The sequence below is a fragment of the Dermacentor albipictus genome, chromosome 4 (genome assembly GCF_038994185.2).
Source record: "Dermacentor albipictus isolate Rhodes 1998 colony chromosome 4, USDA_Dalb.pri_finalv2, whole genome shotgun sequence".
Lineage (NCBI taxonomy): Eukaryota > Metazoa > Arthropoda > Arachnida > Ixodida > Ixodidae > Dermacentor > Dermacentor albipictus.
Genome location: NC_091824.1, coordinates 47,051,876 through 47,072,245, shown reverse-complemented (window position 1 = coordinate 47,072,245; position 20,370 = coordinate 47,051,876). Strand labels below are relative to the sequence as shown.

General features: G+C 47.3%; 1 long non-coding RNA gene across 1 annotated transcript in view; it reads right to left on the bottom strand.

The window, feature by feature from the left end:
- Window positions 1-3,497: 3,497 nt before the first annotated feature.
- Window positions 3,498-20,370, bottom strand: part of LOC135915411 (uncharacterized) — a 155,614-nt gene continuing 138,741 nt past the window's right edge. The window contains exons 3-4 of the long non-coding RNA XR_011513863.1: window positions 5,877-6,035; window positions 3,498-3,795 (exon numbers count right to left, since the gene is read on the bottom strand). This is a non-coding gene — a long non-coding RNA (uncharacterized lncRNA). The remainder of the gene's footprint in view (window positions 3,796-5,876; window positions 6,036-20,370) is intronic.

The window sequence follows — 20,370 nt, the reverse complement described above, 5'->3', positions numbered from 1 at the left end:
TGCCCTCCGCCAGAAACACCTGCTTCGCTGTGGACCACCCCCAGGTCGGCCACCAGACGTAGAAAGTTGGATCTTGGGGCCCCACCACCGGACATTGCTGGACTTCCTCCACGAATCCGGAGTGTATTTACATGTTTAAACATTTCTTTATGCCACAAGGCACGCTGTCGCAATAAAAAAAAAATCTAGTCCAATGAATATCACATTGAACAATGTGGGACTCAATACTCCTCCTTGAGGCACACCGCAGTAAGTGTAATATTCAGATGTGGGGCCATCTTCTGCTTTACAAAAAAAAAATGACTGGTGAGTTGTTTAGTCGGATAACTAGCGAAGCACGCGGCCGCCGATCCCAATAGTCTCTAGGGGGTTGACGGCGTCATGCGCAACGTCGTCATATGCGCCTTCGACGTCGAGAAAGAGCGCAACTGATGCGCACTTAGGGCCCTTCTCCTGTTGCACAAACGTTGTCAGGTCAATGACGCTATCAAACAAGGAACGACCCCGACGAAAGCCTGCCATGAAAGTGAGGAAGATATTGTAACGCTCGAGATACGATTCTAGACCTGCAAGGACCACCCTTTCCATCACCTTCCCGATGCACCTTGCCAGAGTGATAGGACCATATGCCAACAAGTCCAACGGAAGCTTTCCCGGATTTAGCAAAGGTAACTACCATTGCCGGGGAACTTTACCTCTATGCCGTAAGTTGTTGAAACCGTTCAGAAGCGCTCTTTTTGCGGTGTCGCAGTGCAACATAGGTGACGCCGTCAGGGCCTGGAGAGGATAATCGTTTAAAAATGGCCAGGGCAGCTTCCAGTTCTTCCATGGCAAAATACACGTCCATTTCTAGTACTCGAGCCGCAGGGAGGTCGCTTACATGAACGTTGGTGTTGACAGGCTCGCCAGTGACCCTCGCATACAATCCCTCCGCCACACCAAGCTCAGTTTGGGTACGATGGAGGGCCAAAGCTGCGAATGGGGGCCGTTGTTGTGGTGGGGATGAACGAAGACCACGGACTGTCGTCCAGATATGTGAAAGCGGCTTGGGAAGGTCTAGCTATTCACTGAATGTCCTCCGTCGCTCACTCTCTAGTTTGTCTACGCGACGCTGAACTTTCTTCTGACTGCGTCGCGCGCCTCTGTGATCATAAATTGATCTAGTGCATCTGTGACATACACGGCAATGATTGAGTGGACGCAGCTGCCCGATCTGCCCATGACAGCGTCAACTGTGTTGCCACTTCTCTTTCGAGAGCCGACGCAGCGAAAAAACTTTCCGAGCTTGCGCGTGACCTAAATGAAATTCATCCGGATTCAAAAATGCACGCCTTCATACCTTGGGCCCGAATTTACAGCTGTGCCTTCCGCCCGGCCTTCCACGGCGCAACTACACCCTTCTGGTCCGTCTATGGCTTGTAGTAGCATCTTCAAATACGTATTCGTGTCTTATTGGAATGGCCAACAGCCCACTTTGTGACTTCTGTGGGTGCAACGAATCGATTGCGCACCTTCTTTGTGAGTGCCCTTGTTTCAACCCGCCAAGAGCAGCCCTATAAGCTACCCTAGACCAACTTGACAAGCGCCCAATAACGGAAAAAAACATCCTTGGAAACAGGTCTATGTAAACAGCAGTGCGAGCTGCCATGAAGGCACTGCCCCGTTTTTTAAACGACACGGGACTTTGTGACAAATTGTGATTGTAAACTGTGAGACGTATGATGAAACTGTGACACTGTGTGACACTATAACACCTTCGCAGACTGCGCGACAGTGCCCACAAAAACACTCTGTTTTATCTGTATGTGTGTGTGCGTGTGTGTGGTTCTTTCTCACGTTTTTTACTTTTTATATTTTTTCATTCTTTTTCTTTCTCACCGATCACATCCGTTTGCCCTTCCCCCGGTATAGGGTAGCCAAATGGAGATAGTCTCCGGTTAACCTCCCTGTCTTTCCTTTGCCTTTCTCTCTCTCCCCCCTCTGTATCGTCGGCTCTACACGCCATCGAATCGCACGAAGTCTCTCAAGTTGAATGTCGAAATCCGTCCGGTTTGACGACCCATCAGAATATACTGAAAATCATCGGAGCACCCTAAAATTAAATTATATATTTACTTTCCAGGAACGAGAGCCAGGGTCGGTGCCCAGGAAGTGTATACGTCACGACGTCGCCAACTACTGACTCACTCCGTTCCTGAGGTTGCAGTTGCTGCATTGTTGAATGCCACAAATTACGTCCACAGATACGTGCTACAATTTAAAACATTCATCACCAAAAAGTTGACCTTATTATGAAGATACTTAAAACAGAAATGCGTGTCTGTATTTGTTTGTGCGTGCGTGCGCGTGCGGGCGTGTGTGCGTGCATGTGTTTGTAGTGACTTCATAAGCATTCTGGCAATGTGCGGTATGACGCACGTTCACGTATTGCTGATATGTCGCGTTCTCTGACTATGCATCAAGCATGGTAGGGTATGCTTGTGCTTATAGCTTGTATACCTCAGCCTTTACATTATGTTGCCTTTGTTTTGGTTTTTCTCCACGTTTGTTTGTCGCTGGGGTTTATATATTGCGTTGGTCGCATAGCCGCTCCTTTTGGTTTACGCTGCCAGGTTCAAGTAAATATTCCAAGGCACATCATTTAATCAAAGACGAGTCTACAAAAGCAATAACGCATTGGAAGCCCGCCCAAAGTCACCACAGTGGATAGTTTTGCTAAAGTGAAGCATTGATTATCAAATAATTTGCAAATACTATCTCCTAAAATTGTCAAAGTAGAAAAATGGGAAACTAGGCATCTTCAGGGCCCGGCTATCTCAATGTCAAATACATTACTCAAGCTAGAATTATGAAAGAAACAAACAAGAAAGAAAGAATCTAAGCGCAAAAACACAAGACAAACGAAAACACTAGTCAGAAGCAAACGAGTACTTTCACTACACAGGCATTAGCACGGGCGGCAGGTCTTTCGTGCAGAATGGAATCTCGTGCTTCCGCATATCAGCCAGCGACTCCAAGAACTATGTGCGGTCTGAGTGTCTATACATGTGTGAGTTCGGGTAGAAATCGTTGGGCAGTTCTGATTTGACAACGATCGTCCCTGATCAACGACGGTAAGTGCTGGATGAGTTGACACATGGTCCATTCAGATGAAAACCACCAGCGAAAACGAGACGTCTGCAAGAAACACGGACTGCGCAGGACCATGCTGTTGACAGCACAGTCCTGTTTCTTCCTTGCGTATGCGTTTTCTTTTTCTGGTTTTCATCTTAGTGTGCACTGATCCCTGCGGCGATAAAAGCGTCTCCCTCAATATTAAAAAAAAAAACGCGAGTAACATATTTTGTTACCTGCGAGAAAAGCAATAAAAATAACGAAATCGGAAGTAGGTCGTGGGAGCTCAGGAACAGGAGCAACAGAACGGGACACTGAAGTAGTCGCGGGCGCGACGATAACGGTGTCGTCGCAGACCGGACGCCGACAGGGCACGAGACGTCATGCCGTATGCTGCTCCCAAACAGCAGAATCGCGGCAAAGAAAAAAAAGAAACAAATGAAAGGAAACGGAGGAGGAAGAAACTGAGCCCGGTAGACAAGAATCGCGGCTGCCCAAGGATCAGCTGTAGCAGCAGCAGCAGCAGCAGCAGCCGCGGCGACGACATCAACGACAACAGTATGAGCGCGCCGAGAACGCCGCGGCGACAGCAATCGCACAAGGGGTAGGAGCCTGCCGGCAGCGACATTCACAGCGCCGATTCATCAAGCCGCAGGAAGGAAGGACGCCCCGGAACATTTCCTGCGGCAAGAGTAACAGGGCCATCAATAACTCTTCGTCAAGGTTCGCGCAGGCGCGCCGCTCGGCGTTTACCGCTCGGACTCCCCAGCGCAACCCGTTCGCCATGCGGTCCTCTCGCTTTCTCTCTTACCCTTTTCCCTCTCTCCCCTGCCACTCTTCTTTCGGTACTTTCCTTTTTTTTTTCTTTCTTCCCTTTCGTTCTTCGTTCTGGTGGCTTCCTCGTGGACCCTTTCGGCCCGGGACCTCGGCTCGAGCGCGCGCATGGGCTGCACCGACGTGATGCCACGCGCCCCGGGCGCGAGCTCGCGCGACGGCGGCAGACCGCGGGCCGGAGAACGCTCGGTCGCCTCGGTGTCGTTTGTCCGGCGGCCGTGGCGACAGAGTCGAGTCCGCGCCGCGCATCGGGACGCCATTAATTAATGAGCAGCAGCGAGCGTCGCCGCGAGGTAATGAGGCGTGCGTAACACTTTCAGGCCCGCGGGCATAGTTGCGGGCGGCGAGGATCGCGCGAGCCCGCCAGCGCTGCAGTGACTACGGGGCTGGCCTGTAACACCCTCCCCCCCCCCCCCCCCCCACACACACACACGCTGAGTTGGAAACAAAGCGAGTGCCACCAAAAGAAACAAGCGCCGACGGGTCTGGAGTAGTCGCGATAGACACGTGTTCGTGAAGCGGCTTCGATGAGTGCCTCTTCGGAGAGGTTGAAGGGGGGGGGGGGGGGGGGCGTTGCAGGCCTGCGTGGAGCCATTTAATGAAAGAGGCGGGGCGTACTAACATCTTGATCGGGGCTGTATGGTTCATCTTCAACATGAGCTGAAATGGTGCGCAACTCGAACAAGGACACACACGCACACACACGCACGCACCACAGCACAAGCGTTGATTGCCAGCCGAATTTTTATTTGAAGAATACCAGCTGTTTGTAGCTTGCCGAGAACAAACACGGGCATACATGTTTCAAGATTAGAAGTTTTCACTCGAGGAAAGCTATCTCTTCGCCTGACTTATCTAAAAATTCAGTGGGCAGTAAGTATTTGTGCTGTGATTGGTGTACTTCTCTGTGTACTCTCGTTTCAGTCACACCATTTCAGCTTATGTTAAGGCAGAATGTACTCCCTGCGAACGAAATCGACGCCTTTCTACAAAGCTGCTCGGCTCTTGTCTCCCTGTCCCTTTAGTCTGCATTCTCACGACACAAACAGACGCGCGCACGCACGCACACAAAAAAAAAAACGAAAGAAAGAATCAAAGGAAGTCAAGCCGCACTCCTGTTCCTTTCACTTCAAGTCAAGCCCTTCAATAAGTGCCACGGCTATCCAAAGCATTTGTTTTATCGGTGCATAGACAGGACCGCTTGGTAGATCGCCTCTTCGCACACGCGAGTACTTGTTGCAATTTCCGCTACCCTTATTGCGAAAACGTTTAACCCTCCATCTTCTTTCTAACAAACCGCGCTCGCTACTCGTCACTTTGGACACTCTGTAGCCAATTATGGAAGACAAAGCATTGTTATCATTTTCAGCGGTCGGGGTAAACGAAGGAACGCCGACGGCCTCCATACAACATCCTCAATCACTTGGCTTTACTAAAGAATAAAAAAAATGGCGAGTAGGAGAAGCATTTGTTTGCGCGTAACCTTAATCAAAAGCATGTAAACAAAGGAAATATCTTCTTCGAAAGCCCTGTTTTCCTTCGAGGTATAGATCATCGATGAAGTCAAATACCAAGCCTGCAACATGGTCTCCCGAGATGTATGAACAGCAAGGTCGCCATGAGAACGGGAAGCCGTAACGGCCACTTTCTGTGTGTGCTGCTGCTGCACGGATGCGTACACGTCGCAAGCGTTCTCATAAGGCAGCATGGTGTAAGGAAAAGCCAATCCACACTTCATTAAAGGTAAGGTATCGTCAAAGAGCACCGTACGCACGCCGAGGAATCGCAGTAAAAAAAAAAAACTGCTGGCACGATGTGACGGCCAACAAAAGTGAACGCTAAGAAAAAGAAAATGAAAGAAAAGGAAGCCCTGGAAAGCGTTGGGAAGAACTTTACAGCCTCCCCCTCTTTCCGTCCTACAAGCTCACCTCCCATCACATAAAGCACGTAGAAAGTGGGGAGTTTCAGATCGTTTTCCCAGAGGACCACTTTCGCGCAGGCCACAGGAACTGAAGGCGCCGGATAAGTTCAAAACTGGAAGCAGCAGCAGCAGCAGCGCGAAGCAGCTCGCCTTCGCCAAAGGAGTCCTGTAGGAAGTGCAAAATGTGTAAGGGTCGGGAAGTGAGCGGGAGAATCAATGGCACTACGCAGTTAGAAAGGGTGAAGGCAAAAAATAGAAAGAAACACGGCCTTTGTAAACGCTCGGGATGAAAGCGATACGGCAAGCCAGCGAGTGCCTCGCACATGAGCTGAGGGACGAGGCGGCGAGCAAAATGAGACGTAAGCAACGAAAAACAGGCTGTCGGTCGAGTGGTGAGAAGGTCATAACAGGAGGCTTCCGGGGATACAGCGCGGAACGGCTGGAAGGACGCGCGAAGCGGACGTAATTTGATTATTTGATTACGCGCATTTCACTCGCACTTGAACCGTGAGGGAAGGGGGGGGGGGTGTAGCTGCGCAAAGCTCTCCCACGCCCCCATTCACGCCCGGCGCTGAAGCACATAGTACAGTAGCGTAGGAACGTCGCGCGAGACACGAAGTTGGCGGTTAGGTGTAGCATGAGCTAACGTTAAGGAGTGTGAAAGGCTTTCGCGGTTGCTGCCGTTGGAAGCGGCTCGACACAACAGAAGAAAGCGAAGGTCACGTTGAAGTGAATTGAGATAGAACTGTTTATTCGACCGTCAAACCCTAAATGGGAATCCTGCTAGGCGGTGAGGGGCGGACGCGACGACAGAAGAGAGAAACGGATGACCCTGCAAATCACGCTCGATTGTCCTTGAGGAAAAGCTGTATGTTATTATTTTTTTCTTCTTCGTTACCATTTAAGATGACTAAATAAAACTCGTTGAAAGGAAGTAATCGAAAAAAATTACAAAGAAAGAGAAACTGGCAATTTTCACAATTTTGCAGCATAACGTGCTGTTTTAAAAAAGCTACATTCGAGCGCAGCTCCATGTGTCAGCCCGAAGCCTAACTAAATAAGGAATGAGCTACACGTCGTGAAGAAATGAGTCATCGTCCTGATCTCTCATTCATCTTGTTAAAAAAGCCTCGTTGATAAAATCAAAACTTGTCAAAGAACAAGCCCTGTTTCACATTACTTCATGTAAATGCTGCAAGTTACAAACCATGACAACAACAACTACAACAACAACAACAACAACAATGAAAAAGACGTACGCCACTTAAGATAAATCGGCTTGTTTACAAAGCCAAAATGCGCGTTACAACACTTGCCACCTTTACATATGCCAGACTAATTATGGAGAAAAGCTGATTAAACTCATCTACCAATGTTGCTTATGATTTGCAGACAAGGTGAATTGTTATTACTGACCCCCCTGTGAAGAACTTACGAGCAATACGTTTTGGCAGTTGTTACAAATTTTATCTGCATTAATCCTATTTTTTTCTGAAATTATGAATATAAATGAGAGCAACCCACTTTTAGTGGCGCCAGATATTCCTTCTCACGGGGCAAACAAAACTGAAAGCACGAAAAGCTGAATGCAGTGAAATGTCACGAACATCTGACAAGCTCCTCACGCGAGTGAAGGACGACACAGATGAGAGTAAAATGACACTCAGAGACAGTTCTACAAGCAAGCGAAAGCACACAAAACGGTCCAAAGAGGCAGCGCAGAAGTAGTTTGGCAGACACGATTGCGCGCGTTTGTTCACACGGCCACACAAGGAAACCCGCTACTGCATGCGAAAAAAAAAATTCAAACGTGCCCAACATATACGAAAACGATACGCGCACGTATGCACCAGATGGGATACGAGTTGATTATTTAAATAAATAATTACTTAATTATGTATACATTTATTTCCGTCCCGAGGTGTCAATATGGTAAAAAGTATGCAGGCCATGGCTCAGCTAGAGAGATTTTCCAGGCAGTTCTAAATGTAGTCCGCTTAGTATCTTTGGTCGTGGTGAGAATAGTCATAATAAACATCGTTTTCGCTGCCATGACCCCACGATTACGGCCGTTACCGGGCATTCAGTGTCACTACGAGCCCCAGTGATGGCGACGCTGCAGCAGAAGACGTGTCCATGCAACTAATTTCAAATAATTAAGTCTACTTTTCAGACCATTTGAAATAGTGTGAAAAGATTAGGAGAATGCCTAAGGTTTCGTTTACTTCGAATTCTTCAAATTCCGGTCTCGTTCGAAGGCGATATAACAGACAAGGTTGCAATTAAATTTTGAAATCATAAAATTTCATTTTTTGTTACGAACGATTGCAATGCGAATTTCTGATTGCTACCTGTAAGTGAAGTTGAACTCGTGTGATGAGTACCAATTGTGCGGTGGCTCGATGGTCAGAAGACAAAGTCTGAACGAATGCATTATCGCTACCAGCGTTTCCAAGACCGCCAACGCTCGGGCTCAGCTTAACCGCCGGCTCTGCCCTGCTGCTACGGAGGAGAAGAAGACAGCGTGGAGCCTCGTGATGTTTGAGTAAAAGAAAGGCAGTTCTAATTCAAAGCTGCCGGGTCTCGACGTCCCTGCGTTCGAGTCCCGACAGCGTCTACTGTCCATCATAGTCAAGCAGGCTTAACCACGGGGACGGGCGAGTTACAGGGACACCGGACCTTACAGCCGCCTACCAACTGCGCATACGCTTCTGATATCGCGCCCCACATTCATAGGCGGTATATACCGGGCGGTGGCTTTAGAATGCTACGTCATAGTGCTACGTCAGAGTGCTACGCTTTAATAGAGAGTTGTCGTATCCGCAAAGCCTTTCATTCGTATGTGCTGATTGCCACTCACCATTCGACCACCTCGGCATTGACCAGCACTTTCCCTAAGAAAAAAATTAGAACATTTGCGCATACATTTACATTTGCTGCTACGTAAGGAACATTTTCGGGAATACGAGCTCACGTCGTTTCGTTCTTTGCTCACGCTCGGCCCTATGCCTTGTCCCTCTAGGCAGCCGCAGGCTTTAAGCTTGCTGTTTGCTTATTTCTGAATATTGGTTTGCTTGGAAAGATGAAGAAAATTCTTTATATTACACACTAGAGTGACCAAAGTTCATTTTTACACAGCCTTCCTTTTGAATGCAATATAGCGATCATATGTAAATACGAAGTTCATCTTTCTCACATGTCCTTTCTTTTTCTTTCGCCCTCTATCTCTTCGGGATTTTCAATCCATAATTTCCTTCCCCATACAAAGTAGCATGTAGGAGACTTTACACACGCATGCAGAATTCTCTGCGTTTCAATAAAGAGCTTTCTCTCTCGCTCTCTCTCTCTCTCTCTCGCTGGTTGTTTTTTGTTATTTTTGTTGGCAGTCTCTGAGAGCGATCCATACAACCTTGATGCTGCGCTACAGGGCGTACAGGTAAATAGCACGTTTCGTAATGATTGCGCCATGGGACAAGATACATTTGCTGTTACATTGGAATGCGAAAGGGGCATTAACAGCCTGGACTGACTAGAGAATAATGCCTTCGCTATTCCATTTATTTATTGAGAGGCTTACACGGCTTGCTGAATTTGTTATGAAAGGAAACTCTTAGTAAGGAAGCAAGAGAGACGCGGGAGATTCTGCAACCTGTGGCCGTTATGAATAAAGAATTCAGATCAAATAGCCTTAACGCGCTTTCAAAACGACAAAAGAAACACTAATGCCTATTCTGTTTCCAGGCGACTTTTGTCGTGAATGAAAAACTTTTTAGACACTACATCCATTTAGTGATATAAGCAAACGGCGTGGACAAAGAAATCCGAGTGATAGCTGCAGAGTTCAAGCATTACTTTCAGTTTTTTTTATTTAAGTCACTGATGCTATAAACATTCGCTTCATTCTCCCGAACTTCTTGACTTCAAGTTAGTTACGTTTTCAATCTCTGGCTTGAAGAAAGACGGTCTGATACGAAAGCCATATACCACTCTGCCAAAGAGGCTTTAGAGCTAAACTTGAGAAATCCTGCATAGTTCCTCTAGCAACTTCGGTAATCGGAGCTCCTGCAGCAGTGAAGTAGTTTTTTCTTTTCTTTGTTTTTGTTCTGTATTCTGGGTGACAGCAAGGGTCGCACCTCGAGTTTTTAAAATATCCCATAGACAGTCACATTTCGTCTGAGGCTATTCGCAAGAGCTCAGTGGCCTGACCTCCTCCCACTGCATGAAAACACACGGAATCAGTAAAGGTGAGCTAAGCACCTCGGTCCTCCTCACTGAAATATTAAAGTTAGGAAATGTTCATGTTTTCGTGCTCAAAGCCAGATAAAAATTTAACCACCACTTGCGATCCTCCTTTTTGGTCCTTATCTTCGAGAAGAATAACGAATTGAAGGAAAAGACGCTGTGCTTCTTCTGCTCTGGTGCTGCAGGCTGTTATTTATTTATTTCACAAAGCAGACGAAATTGAAGGGCCTGTCGTGACGTCGTCATTGTAGGTGGATTATTTTATCAACCAAGCCACATTTGTAAGATAAATAGATCAGTGTTGATGCGAAAGCATCAAATGACCCATTGCGCGAAAAGAGCCGGCGTCTGTAGCAGTGAAACAGCACCTAAATTCCCATTGGCTGCGAGGCCACGTCACGTGCGGGCCTCGACGGAGCAGAGCAACACCTGCTGTTGCGTTGCCACGCCAGGTGTTGCGTGTGGAGAGAGGGCACTGCCGCCACGCCACATCGCTCCCGCTCTCAGACGCCTGTATTATCCGCGTGTTCGTTGTCGGCGCAAGATCCCGCCTGCATTCAAACTTCGCCTCGGTAATCGCTATGAAACGATTAATGTATAAAAACAATTGAAAATAAACGTGACATGAAAAAAAAAGTCAAGGGCACTTAGGTATGCCCCGTGGATGAGTGCGAAAGCATTGCGACGCCTCTCCGATGATGATTCGTGTTACGATACATAATAGTATTGTTTTCCCGTTGCCAAACTTTTTAACTCGCTCATGCAATGTTACGGGGGTAAACTTTTACTTTCCAATAACACACACACGTGTTTGTGTCATTTCTTTTGCAGTAACCTCAATCATCCTGGAAGTTTGGCTGAGAATCCATGACCGGCCACCGGCGCTGTCTGTCTCTGTGACCACGTGACGTTTTGTACGGAGATCTCTGTCGAAAGTTCGTCCATCAGAGCGAACGACGGAACTCACCGAAATCAACGCTCCGACCGGCAGTGGGCCCACGCAGTCAGCACCTTCGCAAAGGGAGGGGTGGTATGGGAACGTTGGCATGATGAGCGGCATCGGAGCCAGTTGTGGAAGAAGACGACGAACGGGAGAGCAGGGGCACGAGCGCATCTCTGTGACCACGTGACTTCTTGTACCATATCCGCTCCCACTGCCGGATTTTCCCCTCCATGAGCCATATAATGCATTCACATTAAAAAGTTGGCGGTGAGGAGTTTGAACCTACGAGCCCACGCTCAGAAGCTGAGTATCTTGCCCACTGGGCTAAACCAGCTCCTCTTAGATAGCAGGCCTGTGCTCATTGATTTATGACATCATGCGAGTTGGACCAAAATTAGGAACTCCTCGTGTGCTCGCGAGGAGTTCATAACTCGAAATACCGCTCAGCGGCGTGGAATTGTAGATTGATGCTTTCGCAATCATAATTCATAAGCAGTGCTTAAGTGCCTTCAGAATTTTTCTCGCGAATTATGAACTACATCGCAACCGTTGTCTCCCTAAATGCATATAAATGCGAAATACGTTTATGTCGTACGAGTTGACTAACTGATAATTACAGTACTTGCCAGGTTTCCAAAAAGAAATTATTTCCCTGAAGAATTCCGGAAACAGGCTTTACCTTTACATTCCAGTTTAAGGTCACATATGCAGAGTTCGCGATCGCTCTAAGCATAGCGAGCTCCGAGAAGCACTCGTGTGGGCCGCATTAAGCGTTGCATTATACAATTAGAAAAAAGAGAGAAGATGGCCTTATGTTTAAAGTTCACTTGCACCCCAGGTTCCTTAAGGTGCATGCAAACTATATGAGCGTTTTTGCGTTAGCCCTTATGAGGACGTGGCCAGTATTCGAATGCGCGACCTTGTGCACAGCAGCAGAAGGCCATAGACGCGGATCCAGCACTGCCGGTAACGTTGTAAATGCCAGCAGTGAAGAAAGCCCACGTTCATAGCGAAAACAACGAACAATACGTGATGCGCGTGCCCCCTTTCAAACACCACCGCAGCAATGAGCCGCTCTTCGCAGGCTGCAGGTGTTTCGTGCAGCTGACACCTACTTCCAGCTGACACTCTACATCTGCGTCACACTATTGTGAAAACTCAATAAAAAAAGCCGCAGTTTCACCTCAAAGGCGAAGCACCGATTGCAATAGCAAATTAGTAGACAGCTATACTGAGTAAGGATGGTAGTTTTGTTAGCCATATAAACTTGTAAACCTTCGCTTACTAACTAAATTAACCAGCATCGTGTCACGCGTGCACAAACAAACAAACAAATCTCACTTGATGACCGCGGAAACTCGCTGACACTGGAGTGTTGACTTCGAGAACACAGCGCACACGAAGCTATCAGCCTTCGCCGCACTTAGATTCTGTCCCCGTCGCAGATCGATTTCGAAATAGGGATTGCACCACCGCGCGCGGCTTCCGCACGTCAAGGTTCATCCGTTTCATCCTAGACGCCAGCGCTCGTCTCTCCCCTGGCGAAACGATTTCACCTCCCGCGGGTGTACGTCTGCGCCGCTTCCCTTCAAGGTCGCGCTCGCGCTAAGCTCGAACTACGCGCGAAGCGTCTCTTGCTTGCGATGGCGCCGCTTCGGAAGACTAGAAATCACTATCGTATTAACTGCCAAAACAGCAATGTAAACACGAAAGGGTTGATGCCACCAGTCAGACTCTACCGAGACCCAAGGGAATGGTACAAAAAAGGCAGACGACAGAAATAGATTACCGCGGTGCGCCGAACGAAGTAAGTAAACGACTGGCAAACGAAGAGATCTCGTTCACTGATCACTCGTGAGTGTGTGTTGATTTGACAGGCCGACATTACGAATAATTTATTTCAGTATATTTCATAGCCACTTAAGTTACTGTTTAGTTACCTGGGGTCAAACATACCGCACGTATCTAGAGCCAGTTATATTACTCCAGAAAAGAACAATACGCTTTAAGATAAACTCGGACCACTGCACATATGCTACCACACTTCCGAAGCCTAGATATCATGCCGTTCACAACTTTTATTGATTACAAAACTGCACTAATGGTCCATTCTAATATTATCAAGAATATCCAGTCTACTCATCACATTTTTTTTATGTTCTCGCTACGAAAGCCGTAACAAAGTAAAATGTAATTACCTCACTCAGCAAACAAATAATATATATGGTAAGAAAAAACAGCTAATGGAGTCGCCGTGTAGAACCTTCCACTAGAACTAAAAAAGTGTACGAATTTCTCCTTAGCATTGAAAGGACATTTCCTACCTAAAATATATCAACTTAATATATTAATTGCAAAAAAGAACATTTTTCAAGAGGAGTAACTATTTTGAATTGACTTCCATGTATAATTCTGTTGCACCGTTATGCTCTGTACATACATGAATGTATTGCTTCTGCAAAAGTAACAATATGTGTGGTAATATTGTGAAACTCACCTGTATAAATGCAGGAAAGATTTGAATTAGTATTTCATAGTAATAATCGTCCTATCCTTAGTTTTCAAATGTTGTAAAGTTAATAAGATATTTTTGTTTGTATCATTCTTGTTTTGTTATGTGACATGCTCTTTTTCATAATTATCCTTGAATGAATCTCAGCTAGCCTCAGGCTAGGGATTCAGATGCACTACTAAAATTCCATTTTTTGTAAATTTTAATGTTCAATAAAATTGAGCTCAATTCAATTTATACATGTAATCCACATGAATTTCTTGCTTATCGGGTATAAAACCTTGTTCTTCATATAATAACTTTCAGTTGTTAGACCAGCACTTGCCTGGAATTCTTTCTCTTGTTTCGTTTGTGCGCGTGCTGCCCAAGAATGGAAACAACGTTTGTTGCATACGCTAGCAGTGTTAGGAATTCAAGCGTTTCGAGAAAGTGAATATGTGCATGATGCATTCAACATTACCGGACTTCACTCTTGCATCCCCACTGCACCGATCGATAGAGTTACTGGGAGATACACGCCCGCGTCTTGGTGGCACCGGAATTTCTGAAGCAGAAATGGTTACTAATGCGTTCAACTTCCCTTTCTTGACCACTCCTAAAAAATTACCAAGCTTTTTACGCTGCTGCCTCTATTTTATACTGCAAATAACCTGCTAGGTGAGGTTGTTTACGCATGTCGTATTTGTGCTACGCGGCTATGTATTTTGTATGTTTCTGCACAGTGGCGATGGAAGTCCGTGGACGTCAACAGAGCCAACACGGATTTGCAGCAGACATTTTGTGGGAAACTGCAAAGATGACTTTAGCTATTAACAGACTCAGATGGGCTAGTTGGTTGCTGGCTTGATGGGAAGAAAGGATCGGTGATTGTCCTCCGTGCATTCTTTCTGTCTCTTGTCCTCAAAACACGCAGTTAGTACCATGGCTTTAGCGAACACCCGTCGTATGTGCCGACGATTTTTCCGGCGGCGCATACGATGTCGTCTCCGATTAACTGCCCCGCGTCACCTACATGGCTGAGCAGACGTTGCCCTTTCGCCTCGTTGCAACCACGAGAAGAGTCGTCAGCCACGCAGATCTTCTTAAAGGCAGATCGAAGTGTGTACTTCGTGCACATGTTCTTCGCATAAAACGTCCACACACAAACACACACGCGCGTGGTACGAAACCTGCAGAAACACGTGCAGTGCATCAGACAATCAAGGTGGCGTGAAGGAGAGATTGGAGAGAAGCACACCCGCCGGTTGAAATATTACTCCGCATGCGGCGCTGCGGAGCCGTTATCGTCTATTCGCAGCAGCCATCACGGTATGACGCCCCCTCCTCCCTCTCCTTTCCCCGGCACCTCGCGCATGTCGAAAGACGGCGCGCTTCCTCCCCGCTTTCTTTCATTGCGTGCGCGAGATTGTGCCGCCATCGTCGACTCACCCTTACACACTTTCACTCGCACATACAGCGTACGGCGCGCGGCACCGATGTTATCGCCTTAGTATTTTATACGGAACATTGCGGCGACGGCGACGGTGACGGTAGAAATGCGCCTGGAATGTCCATATAATTGCTATCGCAATAAAACGAGACATCACGAAACTTGTCGAGTGAGAATGACTTCTGAAAAGTGCAACTCGAGACACTATCTTACAAAGACAGAAAAGCTGTCGAGCTCAGCGATTCGCATGTAGTGTTAACCGGCATACCTTCATAGTGAATGCAAAGTGAGGGGGAGCGAGACCAAGGCAAATATATGGCAGGGGGATTAACCACAGGATATCTCCTGTTGGCTACCCTGTACCGGGAAAGAGGAATAGGAAGTGAAAGCCGAGAGAAAAAGTAGAAAGAAAAGGCAAGGCAGAATGTTATCTGTGGGCGCTGTCACACAGTTTGCGAAAGCGTTACATATTCATACACAATGACAAAGGCCCACTAATACATTCTACATCACAAAATGCAAAAGCACAAATTGTCACGCAGCTCAGTATCTCTTAAATAACACCGTGACGCCTCCGTAGGGGCTCGCGCTGATGTTCGTGTAAGCCAGTTTCCAATAATTTCAATTTCCGTGAAGGGCCGCTTGTCCAGTTCATCGAGCGTGGCTGAGAGGGCTGCTCTCGCGTGTCGAAAAGAGAGGACTCGCAAAGAAGGTGCAAGATTGTTTCGCTGCACCCGCAGAAATTACGAAGCGGGCTATTGGCTATTCCGCTCAGGAAGGAATACAGATTTGAAAAGGATACTCCAAGCAACAGACTGGCTAGAAGGGTGCAGTCACGTCGTGGAAGGTTGGACGATTACAGAGCTGTAAATTAGGGTCCAGGGTATGAAGTATCGCGCTCGCAAAGTCGGATGAATTCCACTGATCCAATGTTAGGAAGCGCGCAAAGCTTTTTTCGCTGCGTCGGCTCTCGAAAGAGGAATGGTATCGCAATCGATGCCGTCATGGGCACATCGGGCAGCCACACCCGCGTGATCGTTGTCATATATGCCACAGTTACTTGGCAACTATTGGTATATTACATTGTGTGCTTCGTGAACTACTCGATGGTGGCCGTTTCTGATTCCTGCGACGGCAGTAAACTGTAGGGCTGGTTTGGAATCACAGAAGATTAACCAAGGGTTGGGTGGCTCCTCTTGTATGAAATGAATAGGTGCACGGAGGGCTATCAGTTCAGCAGTTGTCATTAGTGTTACATCCGGAGGTTTTAGCTGAACTTTGGCGGATCTTGCTGGAATCCCCACCGCGGCTGCTCAACTTGCAGGTGTGACTGATCCATCGTGTAAACATAGGCGGGCACTGTGTAACTCATGCTATGGTCATAATGTGTCCGGTTTCAGGCGAGACGGCCGCATCTTAGCCTTTTTCCGCTATTCCTGACATGGTGAGGCGTATTTCAGGTTTGTGCACGCACCATAAATGTGAGGATGGTCGTACTGCAGGCACCTAGATCGATGGCAACGAGGTATACGATTGGCAGTAATTATACAACTGAAAGTCGTGTGGGATCATTTTCCAGAAAGAGAAGCCACATGGTGAGAGGGTAGTCGGGCAACGTGCCAAATGTGCACCCTGAGGGCGTCGGGGGCTGTGTACGTTGATATTGGGTGGTCTCGCGCTATGACAATCGTTGCCACTGTAGACGCACACTTTGGGACACTTTGTAAGGCTTGAGCTTGTATTCACTGGAGTGCTTGCAGGAGTGTTTTGCAGTTGTTGCCTCGCGCAGGGCAGCTGTATCTTGCCAAATCGAGAAATTATGCATAATAAAGCTTTATAACTTATCGCACCGATGTGCCCCATGGTTTTTCCCCGAGAAAGTTGAGGAGATGTATTATTGTAGTCAACCCCCTCTTTAGGCATAAAATGTGTGGGCTCCATGTTCGATAGAGGTCGGTAATTACCATAAAAGCTGCGTTTCCGAGTGTTTGCAATTGCTAGCCCATTAACGCTTGGCCTCATTGCCTTCCCTGTGAATTCAAAAAGGCAGCACATCTGTGGAGACAGCTCTAAATTATGTTTTCGAAAGTACAGATATGTTAATGTTGCTGCCTTTTGAAGCCTTGCAGTCCTGTCATGGCAGACGCCCACATGCAGGGGTCGGAAGCATAAACAGATGATTTCACTGTGTTGGAAAAGTATCCGACAAGTCCAGTGAGCACTAGGTTGAATGGTATAGGGCTCAACACACCATCTTGCGGTACTCCACGGAATGTTTGGTGGCGTATTGTGGCTCTATCCTCGGTCCTCACATCCTCAGTCTGTGGGCCAAATAACCGCATATAGCCACCGGAAAATACAGCCACTCATCCTGACTTCACTTAGAGCGTCCACAATGGCATATTATGCTACATTGCCACAGGCGCCTTTTATATCAATAAACAATGCCGCATTTGGTCGTTTGAAATGTTTTTTGCTAAACGAACATGGCCAAATTGATGGTATTACGTGGAGGCTAGCCATAGCATCTGGGTACACGTTATAAGTTTCCGGGACCAATCCAGGTGGGTAGACTCCCCCCCCCCCCCACCCCATCCTTTCCATTACTTTCCCGAAGCAACTAGCCAGAGCGGTGGGATGGTGCGATAAGAAATCTAGCGGCGATATTACACTCACTCTAGGACTCTATCACTCACTAGCACTCACAATCTAGCACTCACTTTCAGAAGCGGGAGGAAGCGGCTGCAGTTCCATTCACGCGAAGCCAAATTGTTGCGCCAAGACCAGTTGTGACGGCAAAGCTCATGGCTCTAGGAGTACATAATACCCCCAAACAGATGTGGGAAGCGCAATACCTTTCACAACTCAATAGGCTCGCGCTCACAAAACCAGGTAGAGATTTGCTCGAAAAGATCCATATTAATCTGTTCTATACGATAGACCAAAGGGAAGAGGCACCACGTGATGTGAGGAGACCCGTCAACGTGTACCCCATTCGCCTGAACATGCATCCCACATATAACATCTAAAGGAGAAAAGAAAGAGGGGAATCCCTTCAGAAGAAATGGGACAAGCAACCAAACACCTTCTACGTGGACGCCGCAGGGTCAAAGAACGGAGTTATGACTATTGTGGTATCAACACCTTCAGGATTGATGGTGAACTGCGCCTCGATGAAAACATCTAACCCCAATCAAGCAGAGGAAGCAGCTATTGCATTAGCTATAGCATCTAACCCCAACGCCGATGTGCTCACTGACTCCCAGAACGCCTGTCGCAACTTCAATAATGGATTAATTCACAGGTCAGGGTTGTCATTGCTGATTAAGCATCCACCCAGCCAAGCCGCACTCATCTGGTTTCCCGGTCACCTGGAACTACCAGGAGGAAACGAAGCCGCTCACAGGCATGCCCGAGCTCTTTTATACCGAGCGTCTCCCGCTGATGACCTTCAAGGGTGCTGCGACCTAACTGCTTTAGCAATGTATGCTGACAATCTCGCAACATACAGAACAGCCAGGAAGGGGTACCAAACACCACATAAATCCCTCAATAAGTTAGAAGAGAACAAAACACTCTTAGGAGACTACAAACCAATACATACCCAACGCCAGTTAAGTTACACTAGTGGTACCCTACACTATACTCCCCGCAATTCCCACACTGTGGAGAAGTAGCTAATCTCTACCACATGGTGTGGGCTTGCCAATTTAATCCCATAGCTAACCCTATTCCAAATCCCTCAGAAGAGCAGTGGGAGGCTATTCCGCTCAGTGATGATCCTGACCGTCAGCACTGGCTGGTGGGGAGGGCCAGCGCAGCAGCAATCACCAGTAGACTACCGGACTAGGTGGCCCACCCATGAGTTCTACGAATATTCTGCAAATAAAGATGTTTTCAATCAATCAATACTGGTTTAGCAGCACGTGTCATACACAGCACCGCATAGGTAACGCTGTGCCTGCGAGTCGCCAGCGCCGCTTCAAGCTCCACCACTAAAAACTTTGCACCCATACAAGAGCCCCGAAACACAGAAATCACATATGGTGTATATGCGCGTTGCGGCTGCAAGCTGGCAAGTCTTGAGCGAAGTTCCTCTGCAATCTCAATCTCCCTTCGACCTTCCTGCATATTGAGAGATTTGAAAGAAACACACTGTTGCGGTGATACGTGAAATGCACGTTCGGTTTTCCATATCTCAGATAAGCGTTGACGTGGATCCAATGACTCACAGAATAGTTTCCATCTTTGAGATTGCGGTACATCAATTCGAAGCTTATTCTTCTTTTGCGTCCGCCTTGCCTCTCTCAGATCGTGGATAAGTTTCGTTCGCCTGTATCTCCTTTCAGCCTGCCGGCGAATCGCTCGTAGTCGCTGCATCAGCTTAAGATTCTTTATATTTCGGGAAAGGCTGGAAAGCGCACGCAGGCTCTTGCATTACTTATTTACTTTCGTTTTCTAGACTCGAATGGTTCCCCGCCTGACATACTTCCTACATGTGTTACCGGAACGCGGACCAGTCAATTCGTCGCAGGGTCGTAGACGAGCATTTAAATAGTTCCTCGATCCTCAGATATGTGGTATTATGGCCACATCCATGTGATTCAATGCCTGGAAACCATGGCAGGCTTGTTTCAAGACGCCGAGAGACCAGGGTCAAATCTAGGCAGCTCCTGTATGTAAGCACTTGTAGATATGTCGAACTACCATCATTGAGACAGTAGAGATCGTCCTGCGTGACAAACGATGCTGGTCTCCTTTCCATCGAGTCTATCTTCAACCTCAACCAAAGCGGATGATAAGCATTAAAGTTTCCAGCAAAAATCAAAGAACCGGGTTTCGCTCATAACACGGCTCGCAAACTTTTGGATTCGAAGCTACCCGAAGGAGTAATGTAGACAGTGACAAGAGGGAGCGGTAGCTCCTTCGCTTTTACAATTATTAAAGAGATGTACTGGTTGTCATTGTTAGGCTGGACTGGGTGCAATACGTATGTCGGTTCACATCCAATATATACAGTGACCCTGCCTACATCACCACAGGTAGAGGACACAAATACCTCATAGCCAGATATGCGGATTCTATTCTGAACATTCGGTTCACAAATCACGAAGATTGGAAAACGGTTTTAAAAGGCAAAGGGTATCAAAATCTGAAATTCTAGATTTGAGGCACCGTGCATGCCGAAAGGAGAAGCTTTTTTAACTTTATTGCGGTAGGGCTGCGAATCTTCCAAGCCATGCGAAGCTTGCAAGCACTGGAGCCAACTTTCCTTGTACTTATTGTACCTTACGAGCTGCCGGAATGTTCATGTTTGTCAATAGTAGACGCATGACATTCGTGAGAGAATTTAGCATAGTAATCACTTGCAATCA